At 35.3% G+C, this 27,370-nt stretch overlaps 1 protein-coding gene across 2 annotated transcripts in view; it reads right to left on the bottom strand.

The window, feature by feature from the left end:
- The window catches only part of LOC114244022 (solute carrier organic anion transporter family member 74D), a 78,832-nt gene extending 51,711 nt beyond the window's left edge, over window positions 1-27,121 (bottom strand). The window contains exon 1 of one of the 2 annotated variants that reach the window (XM_028175704.2): window positions 26,689-27,121. The gene's annotated coding sequence lies outside the window, so the exon portion shown is untranslated. Of the gene's footprint in view, window positions 1-9,594; window positions 9,805-26,688 lie in introns of those variants that run through there. The other variant, XM_089727284.1, reaches the window with a different exon arrangement.
- Between the last annotated feature and the right edge of the window lie 249 nt (window positions 27,122-27,370).

Here is a 27,370-nt window from a genome sequence, read left to right as displayed (position 1 = left end):
TTTCACTGTAATCTTCTAATTAGTGAGTCGAGTTCGAGGCGGAAGAAGATTTTATGATGATTGGCCAAAGCATTCTGTCAAGTAGCGGTAATGGATCAGCTAGAATCACATCTGATGACATCAATAATACGATACTTATCACTACCACGTTTAAAGCTAGACTAGAGCTAGAGTGTAATCCAAATAGCCTAAATTCTAGAACAATATGGAAGGATTTTTTTTAAGTTCACTTCATAGTCTTGCCAATAAAGACTGATTAAGTCAACGGCCCTGCTGAACAATTATAAGATACTAATGCCAACTTATTATCAGGGCCTACAGATTCCGCAACATTCACATGTCTATGAATTGCATTAATGGTTCTTAAATGAGAGCATATTGTAATTTAAAAACAACTGAATAGCGCCAATACCAGCATTCTCTATCCATTGTTAATGAACATCCCCTATGCATTCTATGTGATAGTTGATAATCGCATTATTTTTTTGCGCACTATTGACGTCATCGATACGCGAATCCGACAGAATCACGCGCGGTTTATAACACACAACTTTCTCTAGGCTGCGCAATCGCATTTGCTTATTTTTCGCTGCTTTTTTGCACGTTACATTCGTTGAATGAAAACGAGTTTACAACGTAGGCTTTGAATACAAAACAATACGTTTCGCATTCAAAATTGCCAATACCGAATTCGGTAATCAGGTGAAAATTTCTAAAACGATGAAGCCGTATAAAACTACATTAACTCGATAAAGCGTTCTCTTTGAAGAACGAACATTCCAAATGTTCGAAATAAACTCAATGAAGTCGTACAAATCGTGAACATAATTTAAAATAACATCTATACATTATATATACAATTCAAGTAGTGGCGTTATTTACAAATAAAACAACACAATATAATATAATATACAATATAACAACCGTGGGCGACGGTGAATCACTTACTTATTATTATCACTTACCATCAGGTGACCCGTCTTGCTCGTTTGCCGCTTAGTTGTTATAAAAAAAAAAAAAACACAATAATACATTTCCGAACGCTTGAATAACCTTAAAATTGTCAACTGAATAAAATCTCGAATAATTTCATGTAAACACATTTTACGTGTTAACAGTTTATTTGTAACAGGCTTAAGTAGGCCTAGCAACGTTGAAATGCGATATATTTTTGATACACAAAAATTTACACAGAAAGTTTACGTTTATCAAAATATAAATACTGTGCAGCCTGTATTTTTATTTTGATAAAAATAATTTGTCAAACAGAACCGCTTCTTTCTGTGCCTCGGTACTATGAAATGCAGGCGTATGAGAAATTAATTTGAATACATTTGAGAAGAAGAAAGAAAGAAAATGTGCGCGGGCACCTCTCTCTCTTGCTTCAATAGTATACAACAATATACGAAACGTACTCGTAAACCTCTCTCTCTCTCTCTCTCTCTCTCTTTCTATCTTCACTAACTTATATCTCCGTCTCAACTTCCGTTCACCGATCACACTTTTCGTAACGCACTCGTCAAGCATTCACCAGCTTATCCCCCAAGTCAAGGGCACGTAAAGAAGTTTTACTTAAAAAAATAAAAACTCGCATATCACCTTCCCCGTTTCGATTGGACAATTCCATAAATATTCTCAAAAAAAAAAAACATCCAAAACTTCAACCCAATCAGATAAACCACACGCAACGGCTTCACGAACGGACAAACAAATAATACTTGTTATAATAAACAAACAAATTTTTGTTATAAACAGCGAGTAAAGATGTAGTTTTCGAAACAACAGAATGATAGGAAAATAAAATACATATAATGTAGAAAATAATTCACTCGTTAAAATAAGCATAAAATTCCTTATCGTCTGGTCGGCCCAAAATGACTAGCGGTTGCTGACAATGTAAACTAGCAACTGTGTTACTTTTCGATTTGATTAATATAATTTTTATATTTTTTTATCCTTCTAAAAATTAGAAGGATAAAATAGAATAAAAAGTAGATCGAAGGTTCTAAATTGCAAAACGTGAATACTAGGGGCAGAGATAATGCAATGGTCTGCGGTTTGTGATTCTGTAGAGACCTATTCCTCTAAAAGCCTTTACATAAATCTGTTCTAATAAGATCTCGGGAATCGAACTCAATCTCAGCCAAATTTTATGAAGCGATCACAGCTAATCATTAATATTAAACAAGCGTATTCAGTGACCTTAAAATTATTTGAATTAACCCTGCGGTGAATCGGTGAGCTACGTACAATTAACAAATGAATTTGAAAGAAATTAAATTTGCGACGTACTTTATTTTAACATTACTCGGACACTTTTTTTTTATTGCTTAGATGGGTGGATGAGCTCACAGCCCACCTGGTGTTAAGTGGTTACTGGAGCCCATAGACATCCACAACGTAAATGCGCCACCCACCTCGAGATACAAGTTCTATGGTCTCGAGTATAGTTACGACGGCTGCCCCACCCTTCAAACCGAAACGCATTACTGCTTCACGGCAGAAATAGGCAGGTTGGTGGTACCCACCCGCGCGGACTCACAAGAGGTCCTACCACCAGTAATTACACAAATTATAATTTTTGCGGGTTTGATTTTTATTACACGATGTTATTCCTTCACCGTGGAAGTCAATCGTGAACATTTGTTGAGTACGTATTTCACTCGAAAAATTGGTACCCACCTGCGGGATTCGAACACCGGTGCATCGCTTCAACACGAATGCAACGGACGTCTTATCCGTTAGGCCACGACGACTACTAAACTTAAAAACCGGTCGCTCTTTAGGCTAAGCGTTAACGCCGTAACTGATAACAATAGGTAATACTTCGGTATGAGTTAAAACGTTCCAGAGCGAAACTAACTCAAAACCACAGCGGAATAACTTTCATCTTTACGAGATAACGAAAGCGTACTTTTACTTTCAATCGCACAAGATCGGTAAAATACATTCAGAATATGCATTTAAATCAAAATCACTTACGTTGTGATTCCATATTCATTTTATGCGCACGCACGAAAATATTTACTTTGCAATTATCGTCCGGGGATTATCTCAACGGCTTGTTCATTACAATCCAGACGAGACGAGATTGGCGAAAGACGAATTCTTAGTCTGCTATGGTAACGAAAATCCAGTCCAAAAACGAAGCTTTTAAATTTAAAAAAAAATTAAAAGAAAAAAAAAAGTTTTAATCATGTGTACAACTAAAGAAGCAACGCATTTTGAGTATGGACATTTAATATAATTAAATTAAATATAAATATAGAAAATATAAATTATTATAATTTCTAGTTTTAGCATTCCAACTCGTTGTGTCAGGAAATAAAACAACAAAAAGAAACAAATATCTGAAGGGCGTCTTCAAATAGCAATTACTAAACCTGACATATCATGCAGAACGAAACACAATACAAAAGCAAAGTCTCTTAAATTCGTTTTCGACCGTACACAAATACGTCACTCACCGCGACCCAGATTTTGGGATACGAAAATAAAAGCCCATAATAAATTTTACCACGAAAGGAATAAACGTTGAAAATGACGACACACATGAGGCACAACAGGAAAACATTCGTTCATTCAAAAATGAGAGAACCGAACGGGAAATAGCGAAAGACTAATGCGAAAGCGAAACCTCTCTTAATTACTTTCATTTGTACAGAAACTGTTACAGTAGGTCTCCGTCGACCTAGATATCTCGATTTGCATTGAATGTACACATAATATTTACAGTATCAATGACTATTCACTTTGGATCAATGAACGATTTTTTTTATTGCTATTGGACACGGAACTCGAGTGGAAGAGCTGGTGGGCGAATGGTAAGTCTAGAATGAACAGAGAAAATATAGCTGTATCATTATCGGCTTCAACCAGCTTCAATAAATAAGACCCCGGGTGTAGCCTTGTGATTTAAAGGATCGGGTAGACGTTATCCCGCTGCGAATCAAACTGGTGGTAGGACATCTTGTGAGTCTGAACGGGTAGGTACCACCACCCCGCCTATTTCTGCCGTGAAGCAGTAATGCGTTTCGGTTTGAAGGATGGGGCAGCCGTTGTAACTATACTGAGACCTTAGAAGTCGTATCATCATATGCTACTCATATCTCAAGGTGAGTGGCGGCATTTACGTTATAGATGTCCATGGGCTCCGGTAACCACTTAACATCAGGTGGGCCGTGAGCTTGTCCACTCATCTAAGCAATAAAAAAAAAACTTAATCTCATCTATTAACGTGAGCCGTGATGTTTATGCTATGGTCAAATGAAACATTTTAACTTGATTTATTGTAACAATCATACGCTGACCTTGCTTCTTATCAAATGGGTTAAATTACAAATCCTACTTAGATGTTGTTCGTGGCACAGATTCCGGTGCGAAGGGTCAGATAGGTTTTACACAATACTTGTTTTTGATGAAATTGATTTTACACCACTGCTTTTTATCCTACTTAACTACCAGAAGCTTCAAGGGGATATTCTGGTTTCATCTTAATTCGGAGGCGAGCTCGCGGCGCTCAAACGAACCCCTAGCAAGAGCAATGCTTCGCTGAATCTACCACCGGATCGGAATCGCAACCCACTGAGACGATCCAGTGGGTCGTGTCTATGGGTTAAGTTGCACGTCAAAGTCTTCGTCGCATTCTACGAGTTTGATAACGACGGCCACCTACTACTGCCAATGACTTCGAGCTCTCGTCCAAAAATTAGATAGTACCATTCTCTTTGTAATAGATATTCGCTCCGGTAACCAATTTATGTCAAATAGGCGGGAGGCTAATCTGTCTCTCTGAACTAACTAAATAACCTGTAGTGATAAGGTTAAATTTAAGTATTTAAGTTGAACGATAAGCAATTTAGAAGCTATAAGCGAACAGATGAGCTTATTCACATATGTACATCCATGTATCGTTAAAATATAACAGTTAGTCACCAAATGCTTCTGGAACAAAGATATGCGGCAAACCATAGCAGAACTAGATACCGTATTACGCCTAACTCTTACTAAAATGAAGTTTGAGAATTAGGGGCTACGAAAACAACAATGTTACTGGTGGTGTTTGGACTTTTGTATCCTCAAACGGGTTATTATCTGTATTATCGTCAAGTATTTGGCCAATAGGGCAGCCATTTTTCCTCCTTCCGATAACTAGAATAGCCCCTTAGGCTGCCAGCGATTAGGTATAAAAAAACGGTTTTCCAGATGCGATTCAGCATTAGACCTAATATCCTAAAGTATATTGATAGGCAGTTTGACCATTCACTCTAATAAGCAAACATGAAGCGTCTTAAACTCTTCTTCTTCTGAGTCGATAACTTCATTGCTGAAAGATGTATCTAGTTTGAAATGTTGACCACTCAATGGACTTTGCTTATCCACGTCTTCCTGTCCTCGGCGGTCTTTATATTATAGCCTCGGTTATTGACAGGCCAGTGAGCGTCTTTACTAGATCAAACCACCGGGTAGGTGAGCGTGATCTTCTCCCGTCAACCTGACCAATTACCATTAGCTTCTCTAAATTATATCAGGCTCTTGAACTACAACATATTTAATTATGTACATACTGTACACGTTATTTCTTAACGCACCCACAGTAACTTAACGTGGCGAGATAAACGTTATCGGTTGTTCAACTCGTATTTTTTAAATAGACAAAAAACAAATTACGTTATTTATTTTTGTGCTCGATTTTATATAATGTCGTAATCACATTGATGCTCAGGGTTAACAGGATATTTTTATCTTCACTTAGTACTGTCGATGACTTTATTTATGTTAATATATGGATTGCAGTGATGGATATTGATTTTTAAATAAAACTTAATAAACAAAAAATAAAATATTGTGTAGCAAATATCGATGCCTCCAATGAACACTACGCTAACTCCAAATTCGTAGATTTACAGGAGGAGCATTTAACGAAAAAAGTTGATAAAATCTTTATTATTGCAGATATATTTTTTTTTTTTTTTGTGTAACTAGCTGATTTACTCTTGCTTCGAACACCATCAATAATGATTAATTGAAATACTTTTAAAATAGTGAAGCGATTTGCGTGAAAAACGAAAATTTCAAAATTTTGAGTTAGAGTAGTGTTCATTGGAGGCATCGATATGTACTATAATTTCGAAAAAGATTTTGGTCTCAAACGCGTAAATAGTTTATTAAAACCAGCGGCATCATTACAAATTTTTCGGTGAATTTTTTGTAGCCTTCATTTTGGGCAACTCAAACGCAACTTTTGTCTTGATTCCAGCAGCTGATTTTTCATATTGATTTAACTAAATGAATACTACTTAAAACAGAACATCAGATGTGACGTGTGATTTTCGAATTTTCAAATTTATGGCGTCTCGATTAGACGTGCAACGGAATCCTTGGCCTGCCTTTCCAAAAAAAAAACTTAAAACAAGAACAGGAAAAAGGCGCATTATGTTTCGTAAAACTCATTATTTCTCGTGTCAATGTTTATCTATTTGTTGCCAACGTGAACTTACTGTAGCATCCACATGATTGCGGTGAAGCTTTGCATTTCATATTTTAGCGGTAATTCATAGCTCATAGCGTAGCCTTATTAACTAATTATATTATCATTCATAATATAACTATACATACTCCCATAAATTATCTCTTTCGCTTCTATCCAATCGTATTCATCTGATCCAAATGACTAAAGCAGATTTTTAGTACTCTAAAGTTCAGATTCAAAACGATCAAAATAAGCATAGATTAAAAACTGTCTTTTGATTTCGAGTTTAATCCGCTATAACTAAGAAAACACTAAACAAGAGAAAATTTACTTATCAATTTTAAAAACATGTTTACTAGTAAGTGTATGATATGAGCACAAGTCCCTATTGAAGGAAGAGGTCGAATGTCTAGAGGTCGCAAGGATAAGAGAGTGAACATAATTGAAAACGAATGGAGTTAAATAGATCCTTTTGTACTTTCATTCACAATCGAAAGCTACTGTCTACAGAAAACTCTAGAAAACACATTAAATACCTTCTTTTTTTTATAAATCTTATATTATATATTATTATAAAAATAAAAATGAATTTCTGTTTGTTAGTCTCGCTAAAACTCGAGAACGGCTGGATCGATTTGGCTAATTTTGGTTTTGAATTATTTGTGGAAGTCTAGAGAAGGTTTAAAAGGTAGATAAATATGAAAATGCTCAGAATTAAATAAAAATAACAATTTTGTTTTTCCTTTGATGTGTTCCCCGTCGGACGGATTCCTTTTGTTTGTTTTAAGCTTATTTTATACAAAAGTTTAGGTCTTTTATTTATCGATTGAGGCACTACGAAGTCTGCCGTGTCAGCTAGTTTATTATAAATTAAGATAATCGGAAATCTTCTACGAAAGTTTTGAAGTTATAAAATAACTAGCGACTCACCCTCGCTTCGCTTCACTGTAATTTATTATTGATTTCTCCACTATTTGATGGATGTTATTATACATATAAACCTTCTTCTTCAATCACTCTACCTATTAAAAAAAACCGCATCAAAATCCGTTGCGTAGTTTTAAAGATTTAAGCATACATAGGGACAGACAGATATAGGGACAGAGAAAGCGACTTTGTTTTATACTATGTATGTAGTGATAATTTGTGACCGACCACAATTTATTAGCACAAATGAAATCCTTTTGTCCTGAAATCAGGACAGGATTAATGAAATCATTAATGTTATACGAAGCTGAAACGTTTGTTTTCAAACGAAAACAACAAATTACAAAATAAATCTCGGTCGAGTTCGTTAAAATTGTTTTTAAGTTCATGACGAGTCTACAAATTGAACCATCCATTAGGTACATGAAAATGTTTAAGGCCACAGAACGACGTCGTCCTAATTTGGTTTAAATAATCTCTCGAGGCATTCCGTGTGTTTAATTAACCAAAACACTAAACGCTTTGTACATTTTTAAGACTGATAAAAAAACCCGTATATACCAGACCGGGATTCTCAACTCAATGATTCATAGAGCATAAAATTTATGAGGCTCCTTTTGAAGCGTAATACAAACGTACATTTTTTTTATTGCTTAGATGTGTGAACGAGCTCACAGCCTACCTGATGTTAAGTGGTTACTGGAGCCCACAGACATCTACAACGTAAATGCGCCACCCACCTTGAGATATAAGTTCTAAGGTCTCAAGTATAGTTACAACGGCTGCCCCACCCTTCAAACCGAAACGCATTACTGCTTCACGGCAGAAATAGGCGGGGTGGTGGTACCTACCCATGCGGACTCACAAGAGGTCCTACCACCAGTAAAAAGCAAGCATTTATTTTTTTAACATTTCATAAAGAACTTATTATATTCTGTCGACCTAACATTTTTTATATTGAAAAAAGCCTTTCTTAGAGAAACCATACATTATGTGTTTAAAAAAAAATCTATGGTAATTAATCCCTGAAGTGACAATAGCTGGACAAGATTAATTTTTTTTGGACATAAATAATCGAAATTCAAAACTTACAAACGCCAATTGCATATCGAACAGGATCGTGTTATTGAAACGCGGTAAATGTACTCATTCCAATAATATTTCGTAACGTTTGGATAAAGGGAGATATCACTGTTTGCATTAGCAACGTGAATTACATACATATGTATATGTCTGTTTATTTATTGGGAGTTTTTGGAACGAAGTACCTTATGGGACGATGCGGCCCCTCCGCATCGTCCGCATCGTACCCTAACCGGGAAAAAACGTCCGTAACGTAATATTTTTATTATTTATGTATAGTCTTAGTATGATAGCTATACAGTGTCTAATGTATAGTCTACGTGATGACGGTTATTATTATTATTGATATAAATAGCTGTTTCTTTGTATATTATTATTATATATTTTTTATAAATCATTTTGAATAAAATAAAGTTGATAATTTTGTAAAGTAGTTTTATTTTATTTTTATCAATAAAAAAATCATAATAAAAAATGTATACCCGAATAATAATTTTCTTTATACCTCGAATAGAACTTAAAATTAATATTTTTATAATAAGGAACTTCGTTCCTATCCGGTGTCCCACGACACCACACGTCTTTTTTTATCATTTTACGCTACACGACAAAGTATACAACCAAAAGGATGCTAATAAAACAAAATTAATGTAACTTTCATTGATGAAATCTGACTTGAAACGGGTATTCTCTCCGCGAATAACCCCAAACCTATGTCGTGCCTGTACGCGACAAAACACACGCACCGATCTCCAGCACTGATATGTTAATTTTATTGCACCAGCTTAAAAAAGATCCCAACCGGTTTTTTTATTTATTTCGAAAAGGAACGTATGTAAGTGACACAAAATTACGACCTTCATGCGCATACAAACATACAGAGTGCCGATGTTTAAAAACGAGAACCAACAAAAAATAAATAAACATATTTACGAGTTTCTATATCATCGAAAAAAAAAAAACAATATGTAAATGTTAGAGCATCTAAACGATATTTTACGATACGAATTTTGAAACTGAACATTTGCATGTATTTCATAACTGCTTGCGTAAGATATCTAAATGGTCTAGTTCGAAATGCGAACGATCAAAAGTATCAACTTGTGACTTACGAAGATTTTCGGCGACGATATGACGATCCTCGGCAAACACTGGACGCACGTTGAAATTCGCGGATATGATCTAATGTGTAACGATGCGACGCGGTTTATAATGGCTCCAGTTTTTATTTCGTTTAGAACCGGTAGTCTGTCCGAGGGGCCTCAACGCTCCGGGGGTATCACTTATCAATCGTTATTCCGATGATTATTGGCGGTAATTTGTTACCGAATGGCGTCGCGTTTCGCGTGCTGGCCGACCACGGAGTGCCGGCATGGAGGCGTCGCTCTTGTAAACAAAACGTACTGGTGGGGGCCACGCCGAAAAGCCTGGTCGAATAGTCACCGCTCACTTACGTCACAGCTCCTCTGTACCGATCTTACCGAGTGAGAATGCGTTCCGAATTTCCTAACCCAGAAACGGCTATCTTCAGCCACCCCCTCGTAAAAATATGATCAAGTGCACTAAGTACTGATTAATAACTCCTATTTTAGCTTATCGAGCAGTCTCGTTCATTTGCTGACAGTAAAATTACACGCGAACCTGAACAATACATAGAGGCGAGTCTAATGGACCGACAGATAATGAGGTTATCAACCACAAAAAAAGTTATTTCTAAGGCAAAATCGTTTTCGGTATTACACTAAAATAAGAAACAGAGGAATTATGATAATAATTTTATCGGAGAAAAGCCGTTATGATAATTGTAACTAGCGAGTTATTTCCACATTAGTTATAAAATTTTATTTAACTCATTTGAAAAAATCAATAGGAAACTCACTTGTTTTACAAATATCATAATGCTTATTCAAACGACATCATTATTATAAAAATAAAAACCTTCATCCGTTCTCATGTATGCCTCAAATAAACAAGTCACTCAACAGTCACCCTTCGAACACAGACCTTCTGTAGCAGTTCAGAAACCTTGTCGCGTCTAAAGAAACCGTTTCAGAAAATAAAAATTGTTTTGTTATTAATAGTTCTCCATTTATTTGTCGTCAGAAGAAAAAAAAAACATTTTTCAAAGAACAAATTCAGCTGAGTATACTCGGGGTTCTCTAACCACACACGAAGGCTGTGTTTACTGAAACAAGATCGTTCGTGAACTATTGAATCCCGTCAAAACAAAACCCTTTGTTATTATTTCTTTGTTGTAAAAAGGACCAACGGACACCGAACATAAAACTCAAATCTATTTTTAGAGGTTTTTTAACCTTATCACTATTGTAAATAAACGCTTTAATTCGGCGACATTATTTTTTTCCTTTGGTGGGACCTCTTGTGAGTCCGCACGGGTAGGTACCACCACCCTGCCTATTTCTGCCGTAAAGCAGTAATGCGTTTCGGTTTGAAGTGCGTAGCAGCCGTTGTAACTATACTGAGACCTTAGAACTTATATCTCAAGGTGGGTGGCGCATTTACGTTTTATATGTCTATGGGCTCCAGTAACCACTTAACACCAGGTGGGCTGTGAGCTCGTCCAAACATCTAAGCAATAAAAAAATAAAAAAAATAAGAGGGAGCGTAGGGCTTTGGCTGTGAGAGCTAACATGCTCGCCCGTAGATTCCCACGGTGTAAGGATGAAGTCAAGCACACACTATTTAGAGCATATTGTCAGTCCTTTTACACCTGCAGTCTATGGACTGAGTACACTCAAAAGGCGTGGAGCCCTGCGCGTCCAATACAACAACGGCTTCAGGGCACTGATGGGGCTGTCTCGGTACTGTAGCGCGTCGATGATGTTCGCGGAGGCTCACATAGATGGCTTTTACGCGATCATTCGTAAGCGCGTGGCCTCCGCGTGGTGCCGGCTCCGGGACAGCCCGAACAGCCTCCTGGCCGCGATAGGGAGTCGCTATTGCTGCCCTATACTGAGGCACTGGAATGAAGTCCATGTTGGCTCAAGACCAGCCATGGTCAATGTGAAATAAATAAAATTAACTGCTTTTTTTAAAGAAAGATTTTGTATTACTAACACTACATATGGAATTGAATTCTGAAAAAAAAAGTATTATTATTATTATTATTTTTTGTATTGTGTTTCTCGAAATACTCAGATATTTCGGTATAATGAAGATCACGGGCCTATGCCAAGTGAGCTTCATTTTCTACTTGCAGAATATTTAAGTCTTCCTGCAAGAATTGACGGACTATACGGAATGTGTTTAATATTGCGGCTTTTTGCATGGTCATGTACGTGTTCTCTGCTACGTCTAATATTTTTAAAGATTGGAGTAGGTGTTTAGGTATAACGCCTGTACTGGATAGCACCAGTGGTACAATGTAGACTTTGTTCATTTTCCAGATTCTTAAAATTTCGTCCCTTAATTCTGTATATTTATTTACTTTTTCAGCTATTGATTTCCGTATATTATTGGTGTTAGGAACTGCTATGTCTATTATATTATTATTGTTTCGTCCGTGACACAATAATGCCTATCGAGATACTAATAATACATAAATTAGTATTGAAGTTTCACTGTTGGATGCGTGCCGCGGCAAGGCGGTTCGACAGTTCCCAATCACGGGACCGCTGGTTTGAGAGGCTCACACTACCGTTCGACTTTACTTAATCGGATATAAAATGTACATACATATGAGGCCGTCATATCATCATCATTATCCTGTCCTTCTCCCAGTTACCTGGGGTCAGCGCAACATGTTTTCTCCTTCCATACTCTTCTATCATATACCATTTCTTCGCTCACTCCCCTCTTACCCATATCGTCTTTCACGCAATCCATCCATTTCTTCTTAGGTCTACCTCTTCCTCTATATCCTTCCACATTCATAGTTAACATTTTCTTACCAACCTCATTTTCATTTCGTCTCATCACATGTCCATACCATCCCAAGCGCGCACTTCTCAGCTTCTCATATGTAAGTACATAAATTACTATCGGATATTGTGACGTTTACAGTAAGTAGTGCAACAATGTCAACGATCGTGGGACGATGTGGAAGTGAGGTTCCCTTTGTTTTTGTTTATCTAAATTTTTAAATGCAATTGTGTAAACTTTTAATAGAAACGAACAAAAAATGAGGAAGAGTATGTAATTTAAAAAAAAAAGATTTCCCAGCTATGTTTGTTACACCGGTTCCACTCAAAGGACCGTGTCTTTTTTTCTTTTGGAACCGGTGGTAGAGATAACTTATATTGACATTGAATAATTGTAAATAGACATGCTTTAACAAAAACCGACTTCAAATAGAAAAAAAAAAAGATATTCCAAAACAAATTAATATACACTAAAAACAATAATCATCGAAATCGGTTGGCGTGATATTGAGTTATTGAGTTATTATTAATCTATTTGTCGCGCACGTACTTAATGCAAATTTAAGACTTATATGGTTTTCTCGTGGATACCATTATCAGAACTGGACTACATTGAAATGGGACGACACGGCAAGCGTCAGCTTTCTAATAAAAAAATAATCATCAAAATCGATTCACCCAGTCAAAAGATATGAGGTAACAAACATAAAAAAAACATACAGTCGAATTGAGAACGTCCTTTTTTGAAATCGATTAAAATAATAATTTGTTAACATTAAAATAAACGATTTGAATTTGTAAATTCGATGTTTTCTAGAATGGGGGAGTTTTATGATAAACACTCGACGTTGACTTTTGAAGAATCTTAAAGTGTTGACAGAGTATTCATAGTAGAGGAAAAGAGGCTATATAGCTTGACCCTATTATACTCAAATAATAGCTATTCAATTCGATGAAATTCAAATAACCAGCACAACACCAAAATCGAATAACATTCCTAATTAAAAAAATAGAGCCTATTATACTTTCTATGGTGTGACTTTATTTATTTTTTATTATTTCAGAAATCGAATAGTATAAAGTATAAGTAAACAGAGACCCAAAATACTTGGTACTAAGGCCGAAAATAGCTCGTAATACCAATATTCGGAGAAGGTACGGCTCATGACAGCTCCCAATTTTTTTTTCGTATTAAGAAATTGGATCTGAAGAATAAAATAAGAAAATGCACTACAAAGAAAACTAGGCGTTAATGTAAATATCAATAAATTTAAAGCCATAGCGAAAGCCGATCCTAGTCAAACGACCAAACAGTTAAAGTCGGCATTCGTCTTAATTTACCCAGAATACTGACTACCGCCCTCCGAATTGCCAAAAACTTGCGATCTGTGTCACACATAAATTAACTGACACGCACAGAGAAGCATGCGTTGAGCCTTGCTTTAGTGGGTAGGTACAGAAACCATGGGATATTGTGACGTATTATGAAACGGCTATGGCCGAAAAGATACGGCGACACGTGTATCGGGCTATGCGACTGTGCTCAGTGTTCAAATCCCAGTGCCAATCTTTCTAATGTAATACGTATAATAAAAAATAAATCTGCCAACATATAATTGGCGTCATTAGTGGTAGTGAGCGCATCTTGTGAGGGTAGGTATCATAACCCTGCTTATAGATTATCTTTCATCCCATATCATCTCATTTCATTTCATATCATTTCATTTCATTTTATGCCATGTTTCACATTAATCAACTTCATTTCATTTCATAATGTAATTTTTCATTTAAAAAAGTTTTCTAAAGATCTTAGCTACCGGGGCATAAAATCCCTTAAAAAATATGATCTTATGTATAAATATTTTGAAGTTTGAAGAATGGGACAACCTTTATACTAACACAATTGAGACTTAGAGCTTATGCCTCAAGATGGGTAGAGCTATCCTCTTTAATATGCTCATCAGCCTCTATCCCTAGCCCCATCCTATTTCGTTAACACCAGACGGTTTCTTAAAGAAGTTTTAATAAACAAACATATGAATGTTTTTGTTGGGAAATTTTCAAAACATTATCGGGCCTTTGAAGTAACAAACATTTAAAATACATTAAGATCTAAAAATAATTGACTCGAATCGAAGCGCCTTGAACAATTGACGCGCCTCTCGTCTCGGTTCCGATAGAACGCGAGACCAATTAAAAAATGCTTTTTTCACACGATAACTTGTTTTTATACGCCATCAATGGAATTGGTCGCGTGACAATTTGCTGTAACCAACCCTGCTATAACATTGTAAGCTTCGCGCGGAATGCTGGACTCGTAACATCGACTTACAAATACTAACCAGACATACAGTCCGTACGAAGCCTTACTTAGCCATTGCGGACTTGCATAAATAGTGAGCAGCTTTTTATTTAGAGTTCTAACTAAAAGGTACGTGAGTTATAATACTGTTCTCTTTTTTTTTTAATAACACAAGCTGGTCTCGCTTCGATTCCGCTCATTGCATAAAGATTTATGCATAGCAAATTCATATAGACGAAGAAAACAACTTTTTTCGTGATCATAAATATGCGATGATGCACTTTTTGTATTCTAATATAATCTATGAGGCCGCATGCGCTTTAAGGGGCTTTGTTAGTGAAATAAACAAAAGAATGACGCAAATCTATCTGTACACTGTTAATATTTATAATGAATATAAATTGATCGGTACCGATTCATAATCAATTTTATTATTCTCAAATTTTTTTACGTCGTAACAACAGGGATGGTGTACTTAACAATTGTTGTTTCAAACGTATTAAATCGATTAAACACAAACTAACATATGTGATGCATAAATAAATAACATAAGTCATCGTTTTCTGAATTCAAACATTACTAGAGGGGACCTCTAGTCGAAATTCGACTATAATTAATTGGAATTGTAAGTTTGTACACTATTATGATTGTATTTTATACTTCTATAATCACAAATTTCGCCAAGACTACACTATAAAAGATATTAACAAAGACAAACAATATTTAATCTATTCTCAATTTGACAACAGACGCCAAGAACAAAAGTTTGACAATAAATAGTATGCATGCGTGTGTGCGTCAAATACATGGTCTGTAGTGTGTGTAATGTTTTCTTTATTGATTTAATGGATATTTTATGCATTATTTAAAAAAATATTAGCATTGTGCACTTCTTCTCTATATTCTCTATAAGTGTGGGAAATTTCATACTCCTCCGTCCCCACAATTTTCGTAAAAAGGGATACAAAGATTTTGCTTCACGTATTAATATATAGATACACAAAGACCACATTATCTTTGGTCACCAGCGTTGTCTGTGGTGTACATAATATATATTCTTGTTTTAAATACCTATAGTTCTTATATAAAAAGTTATACATTACTAGGTGTCTTGCGGTTAAACTGAATGCTTTAACTGAGATATAAAAAAACCTAAGTGTACTGGAAATGGTAATTCAACTTACGTTAATCGCAAAAAAGTCAGTAAATATGTACGCTCTCATTTGCTCGTATAATCGGTTCTATTGGGAAATAGACGAAGCAACATAATTCGCGCTATGAATAATTTCAATAGTTTTCAGTTACAAGCCTTTTATTAGGTTCTCGTGAGTGGCAAACACAATTAATTTATAGTTTTATCTCATATTAATTATATTCATGTTACAATTTCCCTCCTTTCCGTGCGTAGCTGCGGACTACTGTCGACCCTAAAACCAGTGCGTTTTAGGCATGAACCATCCGTCTGCCGAACAAAAACAACCAGTTTGAAGGAAGACCTACCCTCTGCGTTACGACACACGAACAACATTCCCTATGCGGATATCACAGTATACGCAAATTAAATAACTAGAACAGAATTATCAATATTGATCGAAAAAGCCGAAAAATATAATATGTACAATAAACTGTAGAGAGAGAGAGAAGGAGGAAGAGAGATAGAGAGAGAGAGATGGAGGGAGAAAGAGAGATAGAGAGATGGAGGGAGAAAGAGAGATAGAGAGAAAAATAGGGGAGAATATGCTTTTTTGCACACCAAAACACATCATTAAAAAAAGCAGTCAACAAGTAGATACATTTGTATAATAAATAGGCGGTCTTATCGCTAAAAGCGATCTCTTCCAGACTGTTTAATTTACAGAAAATTTGGAAAAGATAAAGATACAGCGTACGTAAGCTCTATGTGATCATAAATGAAAATTGATTGTGAATTTCGAAAAATTAAAGAGATTACTTGACATAATTTTATAAACTGATGAAGTTCACTATCACTTTAATATCAACGAGATATTATTTTAAATGGCTATTTAGACAAATACAAAATTTCGTCTCGCAGGAATTGAATGACAAATATAGTTTTTTTTTTTTATCTTAACGAATCACGATAGCGCTCGGTCAGGTGATCTATCTAGTGACCCACATTCCTATTTCCCACTAAGCTTTACGTGAATTTACCGCGTAATTAAGATTTATATCAAATAGTGTCGTTCGAGCAAGAGCCCCGTACGGTACTATTACACATGCTTCTCCTAGGTATTTTATCATATTGCCTCGTTCTAACAAGGATGTTATCCTTGAACTAAAAACTAATACAATATTAACATGCAAAGCTTTTATCGGTGCCCGTAGTAAACGATCAGCCAGTGACTTCGGCCCCTATTAGCGTATCTACGTAATATTTTATCTCTTGTTTAATAGGTCGACAGTTATAATTATTACTCTAACGTGTATTTATTTTGTAACATTTATCAGTGATCTAGCATTAATTGGGTATAGAGATTCATTGGTGGTTTTAAACCTTTTTTTTCTATTAATCTATTTTGACTATAGTACAATTCTTATTTAGCTGGAGAAAGGAAATTACAAAAGGAAAAAATAATGTTTTTAGTTAAGTATTGCACAGGCGGCCCTCACGGTCTTTCTTACTGGAACTAAAAGACATCGCAATGCTGCTGCCGCCATTCTCCTTGAAACAAGACGCTCAGATCAGATTTGACTGCTACTTAAATTTTTCCTTATATCAATTTTTATTTCATTAAATAAAAAAACACCAAAACTATTATTAAATACTGTGGCAAATTAATTTCAATTACATCAGGTACAGACATTATAAACCCAATCGTAATTCCCTATGAACTAGCAATTTTCTTAATATTGATGAATTTAAATTTAATAGTTTTATAACGAATCACGCTTCTCTGTGTGTATCACGATATTATTATATGATACAACTATTAGAATACATTATGTATTTTGTTTTGTTTGTGGTACTTACTCTGCGAGAAACCTTCCTTGAAGTGCTAACAGAAACTGTACCAAGTATCAAATTAATACGATACTCGGATGGGCCAATGAGGTCCCAATCCAACTATTGTTAAGCAATTTCCGTCGTCCGTCATAAGATAGACAGTTTCCCTGTTAAACCCATACCCATTTCCTAAAGTCCGTATGGACTCTTTGTACGAAATATATCTCTCTTGAAACAAAAAGTAAGCAAAATAATATTCAATTCGACTCAAATAACACAATTTCCTTCTAAACGTCCTCAGTTATAACATATTGATTAACTGCTATTCCGAGAACAAATTGCGATAGTGCACCGTTCGATCGTTCTACAACAAATATCTGTTGTTAAGGTACTTTCATAACGCATTTATTGCAGAGGTCATTGTTATCTTTTGGCGCTTGTTATCTTTGTAGCGGGAAAAGATCATATAGAACGAATGATTTCGTAAGATATATATTTTTCTAAAGAAAAACGACAACGCGGCCTTGTGATGAAACATAATTACCTGACTATAGGTCATAGACAGAACCATGATATAATATTTAATGCCAGATTATATTTGCAAGCTGAACCTGATGATACAATGGTTATTATTAAATATTTATGAATTCTTACACATTTTATCGTACCTCTTAACTAATATACAACAATTTTCAATTCAATGGGCCAAATGCCAGAGAACTCAAAACACATTTCCTTATTAGTATTTTAATCACAAAATCTAATAAGGTGGTATTCAAGAAGGTTTCAATACAACGACGAATGCAACGTATGCACTTCGCCAGGTATTTCCAAAGTCACTGATACGAAACAGCAAGAAGCACATACTTCGGATCGAATTCCTTTATTATTTCCGGTCACCGTTCTCGTCGAACCCGTCGCTTGCGACGAAGGGCTCGACGAGTGAATTAACTCATAGACACAGCCCACTGAGTTTCTCGCCGATCTTCTCAGTGAGTCGCGTTTCCGATCCGGTGGTAGATTCTGCGAAGCACTGCTCTTGCTAGGGCCAGTGTTAGCAACACTGCCAGTTTGAGCCCCGTGAGCTCACCTACACGTCAAGGAGAAGGTGAAATAGCCTCTCAAAGCTATCAGCATAGGCAGGAAAAATATACATTTATCTCCCGTAGATGGGCAAATGTGATAAGCGTGTTTTTTAATTTATGTATTAGATCTCTATTATATTAGGTACAAGGTACGGGGTATATGTGCAAACTGATGACCATAAAGTTGTGTACGTATTCTATTTAGCTTCATGTTAACGGAGAACGCGACATAGAAGTGTGGGAAAACCACCCAATAGGGGTGTTACATTAAATAAAAACACACAATTTATCGATTTAGTATACGTAGCCACAGCGTTGCTGGTGGCTTGATTTGATAACTAATAAATTGAAATGATAAGATAAGATCCCAAGTCAATAGCCATCTAGACATTTTATTGAATGCGTGGGCCGCCAACGATGCACAATGTTATGTATGAAGTCGAAGGCATAATGGCACTCCACAAAGCACACACACACAGAGACAGTGATATAACTGCATATGTATTGCCAATTCGATAACCACTTTGATGAGATCTTCATTAAATTATGATATCTTTAACGAGCCTAAGCAACAACATTCACCTGTGTCAAGGCGATTTCGAATAGATAACTTTAATAAACAGTTAGCTTAGCTGCTAATTCCTAACTTTTATGAGGACTTTACTAAAATTTTTAAGTCGTCGTGGCCTAAAGGATAAGACGTCCGGTGCATTCGTATGTAGCGATGCACCGGTGTTCGAATTCCGCAGGCGGGTACCAATTTTTGTAATGAAATACGTACTCAACAAATGTTCACGATTGACTTCCACGGTGAAGGAATAACATCGTGTAATAAAAACCAAACCCGCAAAATTATAATTTGCGTAATCACTGGTGGTAGGACCTCTTGGGAGTCCGCACGGGTAGGTACCACCACCCCGCCTATTTCCGCCGTGAAGCAGTAATGCGTTTCGGTTCGAAGGATGGGGTAGCCGTTGTAACTATACTGAAACCTTAGAACTTATATCTCGAGGTGGGTGGCGCATTTACGTTGTAGATGTCTATGGGCTCCAGTAACCACTTAACACCAGGTGGGCTGTGAGCTGGTCCATCCATCTAAGCAATAAAAAAAATATATATATATGTCTAAAGACCTTAAGTTACAACATTCTCTTCTGTTACATAGATGCTGTACACCTGGATTGACATTTAAAGAAATCTATCTATTTGCAGTTCTCTTCCACAATATTTTCTGCCCTTGCCTAAATGAGCGAACTACCTGTCAACTTACCTGGCACATGGTCACCGGAGCGCATAGGGCAAGAAAATCGCTATCGGTATTTTCTTCGGTTTTCGGGAATCGTAAACATAATTAAAATAACTTTTACTGCTTATTCTTTTTTTTTTTATTGCTGAGATGGGTGGACGAGCTCACAGCCCACCTGGTATTAAGTGGTTACTGGAGCCCATAGACATCTACAATGTAAATGCGCCACCCACCTTGAGATATAAGTTCTAAGGTCTCAGTATAGTTACAACGGCTACCCCACCCTTCAAACCGAAACGCATTACTGCTTCACGGCAGAAATAGGCAGGGTGGTGGTACCTACCCGTGCGGACTCACAAGAGGTCCTACCACCAGTAAAGTTTTAGTTTCAGTTTACCTACTGTTTTGATGGTCCCGGACAAGGGGTATTCAAAACAATTCAAAATATTGGAGCTAATTTCATGGGAAAAAAACAGGGGATTAAACCGTAAAAATACTTACTTAAAATTAATTATGAAATGGCATTTTGCTGCTGTCACCGCAAAGTCAAAAGTTGAAACCGTCATTAGTTCCTCATGTTTTCTAAACTCAAGCCCTATTCGACACTATTTTTTTCACTATATGATTGACTTAGGTCTGTACGTTTTGCTTTTATTAGCTCGTGAAATGTGTTCGGCGGATATCTGAAAACGTCGTAACAAAAAAGAAGAATTTCTAGATTACTATTAATTCTCTTAGCAATAAATTTTTGGAAACTGGGAACGGTTAATTTAGATCTAGCTTTACTGTTATTGGCCAGAGCTGGGATAGCGGAATCCGGTCGCATAGACTAAATCCTCTCAAAAGCGTTGCAAAACGACAACTACCGAACGACAATTCACAGGCGAAAAGCTATAAAATTACCGCGACAATGGAACAGGCCCCTAATATAATAATATTTGTGGCTAGTTTTATTGAAACAGATTGACATTACTAAATTGTAAATGACGAATTGATCACCTCGTCCTTAACACGGTCGTCTATTCAACTCTCCAATCGCGCATATTTGACTCCGATTGACAGTGGCAATTTTTATTTTTATAGATATCTATATACTAATACGTAAAGCAAAAACTTTGAACCCCTTTTTACGAAAATTGTGCGGACGGAGGAGTACGAAATTTCCCTCGCTTATAGAGAATATAGAGAAAGAGTGCAGAATATTAATATTTTTTTAATTATGCATAAGAAATACATTAAATCAATAAAAAAAACATTACACACACTAACATGTATTTAACACACACAAGCATGCATACTATTTTTGTATATTGTCAAACTTTTCTTAATGCCTAGTCTGTGGCCAAATTGAGAATAGATTGAATATTGGTCCTTTATTTTATATTCATCTAAAATGCAGTCTTAGCGAAATCTGTGATTATAGAAGTATAATAGTCTTTGACAATAGAATCATAATTGTGTACAAACTTATAATTTCAATTAATTATAGTCAAATTTCGACTACCGGGGGACCATTAGAAAATAATAAATGCGAGTAAAAAAAAAATAGATACATTACGTAACTCAGAAACTTCTGGAAATGTGGTTTATTGAAGTAACGTGTTTAACTTGTGAATTTATATATCTAGATATTCATAGGTCTGTCAGGCAGTTCGTGCACTATATAAAATTCAATTGAGCAATTATTCTTACTAGTGTTCGCTCATTCAAATTCGACCATAACTACTGACACCTTAAAGTTTAAATTGGTTTTATGTATTATGACATTCTCTCCTTCATTTTGTTATTATTGAATAATTTCGGGTAAAGTTGGAAAAAAATAATTGTTATATTATTTCTATTGATTACACTAAGGCTCATCACTAGTTCGTAGTAGTAGTAACTGTTTTGTGTCTACCTGTCCTGGTGAAGCTGAAAAGGTCTCGGGGCCAAAAGTAATCCTCATTCATAAAAAAAACTCTTTTGTCTTTGGCTATTTATTATTACGGGCCTTATGAATACTATTTTACTAGACTACATACTTTGAATTTAAGAATTTTATTTTATGGTGTTCAATCCATTGTCGATAAGTGATCATTTTTAATTAAATTTAACGGATAAACAAACTAAAGAACTCCCGAAAGAACTCTACCTATCACGCGTAATGTAGTCGTCAAGGAAAAAACAAAAAAATAAATGACCGAAGTTTCCTCGATGGAAACGTTAAGGCCACAACTGTTTACAAATAAGAAAAGAAAAAAAAGTCGCCGCAAAACTGTTGATTGAGTGTTAAGTAACGCAATTAAATGTTTAGTTAAAAATTTAAATAATTAATATCGGAGGTAAACACTTCACGCTTTCTGGACGTACGCACGAAGAAAGTAAAAACGTGGGCGAGCCAAATGAGATAATATTAGCACTACAGACTAGTGCCACTCGCCTTACCGCACTCGCTTTCTTTTATTACTATAATATTAAGTAAACGTAGGTACTTGACAGGCGATGGATCGGGAGTCGAATAATATTGTGTATCAGTAGCTGCATGTGCCACTGGGCCTAATCGAAAATATATAAGCGCAGTCTTGAATGAACATTATCATCAACTGAGTTCGACGACAATCCTTAATTAGAAACCGAATAATCTGATCAAATTAAACTCATCGATGTACTCATCTCAGATGGATGAATATGACCAATTGTCCTCACCTTTATATAAAAAAAAAGAAAAAAAAAAGAGCCGCTTGACTTGACAACTACTTGCCTTGGTAAAAATTCCTTTCAAACTCCGAAATTGGTCCCCGAGGGACAATAATGGATTTTATAGGATGTTAAAAAAAATACATTGTATTCGCAAATCAGAATACGTAATAATATCTACATCTACTAATGCCATTAAGAGATAATGCGACGGCATCCGCTTTCCTTATATCTTCATAACTTCGACTTTGTTTTTTAATAACCTATCAGTTTATCTGTGAATTACTCTCACTTAATTATACTATCAAGGTAATATTGATGAGAGAAAGGCAGATAGATCGTTTAAGCGACATTTTGACAAATTAACAGAAGTCTAAATAAGAAGAATAGAAGAATAAATTTTAATAAATTTGAATTAAAAATAGTGTAAGAAAAAATGATTTTATTGTAAAAAAGCGTCGAGTGCATAGTATAAATAGTTATAAATATTTTATAAACATATATGAGTAGAAGGGTTATTTTGATAATATATCCTGAAAAGCACCCCACGCTTTTATACAATAAAATCATTTTTTCTTACACTATTTTTAATTCAATTTTTTTTAAATTTATTTTCTATCTTCTAGTTGGATTTCTATAAAAGCGTATTTTGTTAGTTTTTTAAACACCATATTATTTATTTTTCATTTTTTAGTTGAATTTCAATTTTTTCAATTTGATTTTGTTCAATTTTTATTTAGATTTTGAATTATCATCAGTCCTTAATAAGTATACAAAATTTCGAGTTAATCCGACGTTTTGAAGAGGGTCAAAATCATGTTCAAAGATTCCGTTATAAACATACATACATACGTCTGAAGCTAATAAAAGCGTATTAAGAACTTGTAATTAACTATTTAAATTGTCACTATGAATCTTTAAGGGTTACGTTTAACGTCATCACAAACGTAGGCAATGCCAGAAACACCACTCTCTGTGACTCTTCCGATAATTTTTTCAGGGTTATTTTCTTTTCAAACCACCTTTAAAGAAGTATTCGCTTAACATGGCGCTCAATTTCGAGGCTTCTTAGAATATTTCAACAAGAGTATTGCTGCATGTCTGGCAATATGTTAATAAAAAATTGTAAATAAAAAAAGTTAAATTAATTTTCATTTATATCATTTTAATGTCTCTACCGCTAACGAAGAGACTTTATGAAGTTCTAAGATGAACCGCAATAGACATCAGGAAACCATATTACGAAGTTTATCTAGTTACAAGCTCTTTCCTAACCACATTCACTTTCGTTTGGTCGAATAACTTTACTCTGTTTCTTTGTGATGGGATGGGAAAGAGAGAAAAAAAAAGGAAAGACATGGCATTAGCTTGTAATAGGACGCGAGTAGGTATCACCATCCTGTCCATGTTCGTCGGGAAACAGTATTCCTATTTGTAACAATAAGTGGGAACAAATTACGCACGGTAATCTGGGCCCCAATTTAGGATTCTCTGTATTATGGATACTAGAGTCTGACATACTTACTTTATATAAGTAGTTTAAATATACACATATATAGATAATAGACACCCAGATAAAGTGCAAACAAACCTGTTCATCACACAATGTTTTCCCGATGTAGGAATCGAATCCACGACCCACGCCACAATAGTGAGGGCCGCTAAATACTGCGTCACCGAGTCAATCAAAAAGATGAGTCTGTCGTTATACAATATATGTATTAGTTTTTTTTTTCCTACCTAGCTGAAAGCCTTGAGAGGCTATTTCAGCGTAACCTTAACTAGTAGGTGAGTTCACGGGGCTCAAACCTGACGACGTTACTAACACGAACCCTAGCAAGAGCCGTGCTTCGCAGAATCTGCCACCGGATCGGAAACGCGACCCACTGAGAAGATCCGGCGAGAAACTCAGTGGGCTGTGTCTGAAGGTTATATTTGAGACTTCAACGCATCATAAAGCGAACAACAAATATCTCATCATTTGGTAGCAACCTTATAATTATCATTTACAAATAATAAAAAACCAAGAAGAGCTCATAGCTTGGTGTAGTTAGACAAAGCACACAGGCAACACCCTGAGTCGTGAGGTCAAATGGTCAAATGTTACTGAACGCCAAACGAAAAATCGAGTCCGAGAAATTAGATTATCCTATTTTGACGACGTATAGTATATTGACATATTGCCGACGGCATTAGAAGCGGGTCGTTCTTTGCGATGGAGTCTTCAATAAGTTTATATGTACGAAATGAAATTCACTTCAGACTCACACCAAAAAATTCAGAGACAAATTACGATCACCTCTGCCGACCCATGAAGAGGGACTATGCCCACTACATTGCGCATCTTCAGTGCTATTCTATGTGAAAGAAAAAACGTTCCAAAAATGGTAGTAAAACCTCTTGTCAGTTCGCACAGAAGGTACCACCGCCCTGCCTATTTCTGCCGTGAAGCAGTAACGCGTTTCAGTTTGAAGGGCGGGGCAACCGTTGTAACTATACTGAGACCTTCGAACTTATATCTCAAGGTGGGTGGCGCATATACGTTGTAGATGTCCACGGGCTCTAGTAACCACTTAACACCAGGTGGGCTGTGAACTCGTCCACCCGTCTAAGTAATGAAAAAATAAAAACTTGCGAACTTGATACATCAAGGTATTTGTGGACTAGTTGGCATGATTGCACAATGCGAATTCTGTGTTCGGTTATAATGACAATTGTTACACTCTTCAGATAAATTTCCAGGACAATAATATGGACTGATTCACTCACACACATTGTTTTATGATACACAAACGTTCTTTGTTCCCCAATCATGTTATAAAGTTACAAATTTTAAAGATATATGTATGAAAATTGCTTTGAATTCTTCTTAACCAATTTAGCACTTTATTTTTTGCTGTCAGCTGCAACTTATCTTAAATATCTATTGGAAATTATACATTTCACTGTCATATTTAAAAAATATGGAACTTATTTTGTTTTCTATTTTTAAATCTACATTTAATTATAGATTGGTAAAAATAAAATTCATTTTTTTCCAGCAAATGAGCATTTGGTGGTGGTATGTAATAGCGTTAAGTGGTCACCAGAGTTAATGTACATGGCTATGTGAATGCAACTACCAAAACTGAAACATGAAGTCACAAAATTTATTAGGTAACATCTCTCCAACCATTTATATTGAAATATATGATTGCTTCCCAGTGGAAATTGGCAGGACAGTTTTAAATTTTTAAAAAGTGTCCAATATTTGTCGAATCCTAGAGTAACCTTCACGGCACTGACAAAACGATATCACTGATACTTAAGACAAAAGAATATCGATGACATTTAAGCCATTAACAGAGTGATCCCATGTGAAACCATAGCTAACGAGCCGCATGATGCTCCTTGACCCCTTGGCTACGGCTCTTCCACAAAATGTTATGTTGAGTTCAGGCACCTAATATTACTTATTACTTTGCCTTGTAATAGAGGAGTTAGCATTTTTAAAACACAAGCATTGCAGTTGGAATGCTTGCAATTTTTATATATGATAAAAAATGGCTCTTTGAATAACTTGCAATTATGTTTATCTATATTTGGCTCTTTTGGCAAGGTTGGTTGGTCGGAAGGTTGCTGACCACTGCATTATATGTTTATAATCAGAGTTATAGTTACCATATTTTAAGATTTGAAATCATTTTCATTAGCGTAGCGTTAATGTCTTAGTTTTGTTTAGTATAAATTAATTTATTTCTGCACATAATGGTGTGATTCTGCAGGTTTTCTTTTTATAACAATCTCATATTAGACATTCACTGTTTAGTTCATTTTTAGCTACTTTGGTGCCACAGATCAAATCCACAATATATTGACAAAAATATAACACCTATTTTTTTTCAATTAATTCTCTGTATTCCAGTTTGATAACTTATGTATTGCTGTCAAGCTTATTTGTTATTCAATTGTCACAACAAAATTATTTTAAACAAAACTTCTGAAGCCTTGAAGAAACATGATAATCTTATGGTCCTTCAGTATAAAAAAAAAAGAATAAAATTCGACTTACCTTCCAGAGTTCCGCTCAGATCTCACACACTTGAAATGATTGCATTACTTTTACTTTTTATAGTATTTGGTTTTGTGTGTTCGCGTCGAAAACTTAACGCTTATAATGATTACGGATACCAATACAACGATAATAAATATTAGAGGGCCGAAATTATTGCTAAAATATTTTAAATAACTAAGTAAATATAAAATTTGATCTTTATAAGTCGACACTATTTCGTCTACAACAGAACCGAACATTAACTCGTTACCGCAACAAGAATTCATCACAATATACAAAATAACATATTGTAAATTTAGCTAAATATATTGTTCTATTTTTTGTTCATAAAGTTTATTAATTAAGTTAGTTTTGTGTGTAAAATTGACATAAGATTTATTTTATTGTTATCGGCATGTAAACACCTGACAATGACATTAACATTTTTTGAATGTTGACTTTTAATTAGTGTTACTCACGTAAAAAATATACTAATTTTTTGTGCAAAATTATATACCTATTGCACAGACAGCCTTACAGAAGTTATAGCGTTTGAGTATAATAATAATTACTTAATTTTCAGATGAAATCTGAAAAAACACATGATTCTAAAGATTTGATATAAACTATCTTCTACATACATACAGTACTGGTCATATAATTAACAATGATTTGAAGTGCCAAACTTATTTAGTTGTGT

This window comes from Bombyx mandarina, chromosome 05, assembly GCF_030267445.1.
Source record: "Bombyx mandarina strain Sakado chromosome 05, ASM3026744v2".
Taxonomy (NCBI): domain Eukaryota; kingdom Metazoa; phylum Arthropoda; class Insecta; order Lepidoptera; family Bombycidae; genus Bombyx; species Bombyx mandarina.
Note: the sequence above shows the minus strand (reverse complement) of the source record. Positions and strands in the feature narration are given on the sequence as shown.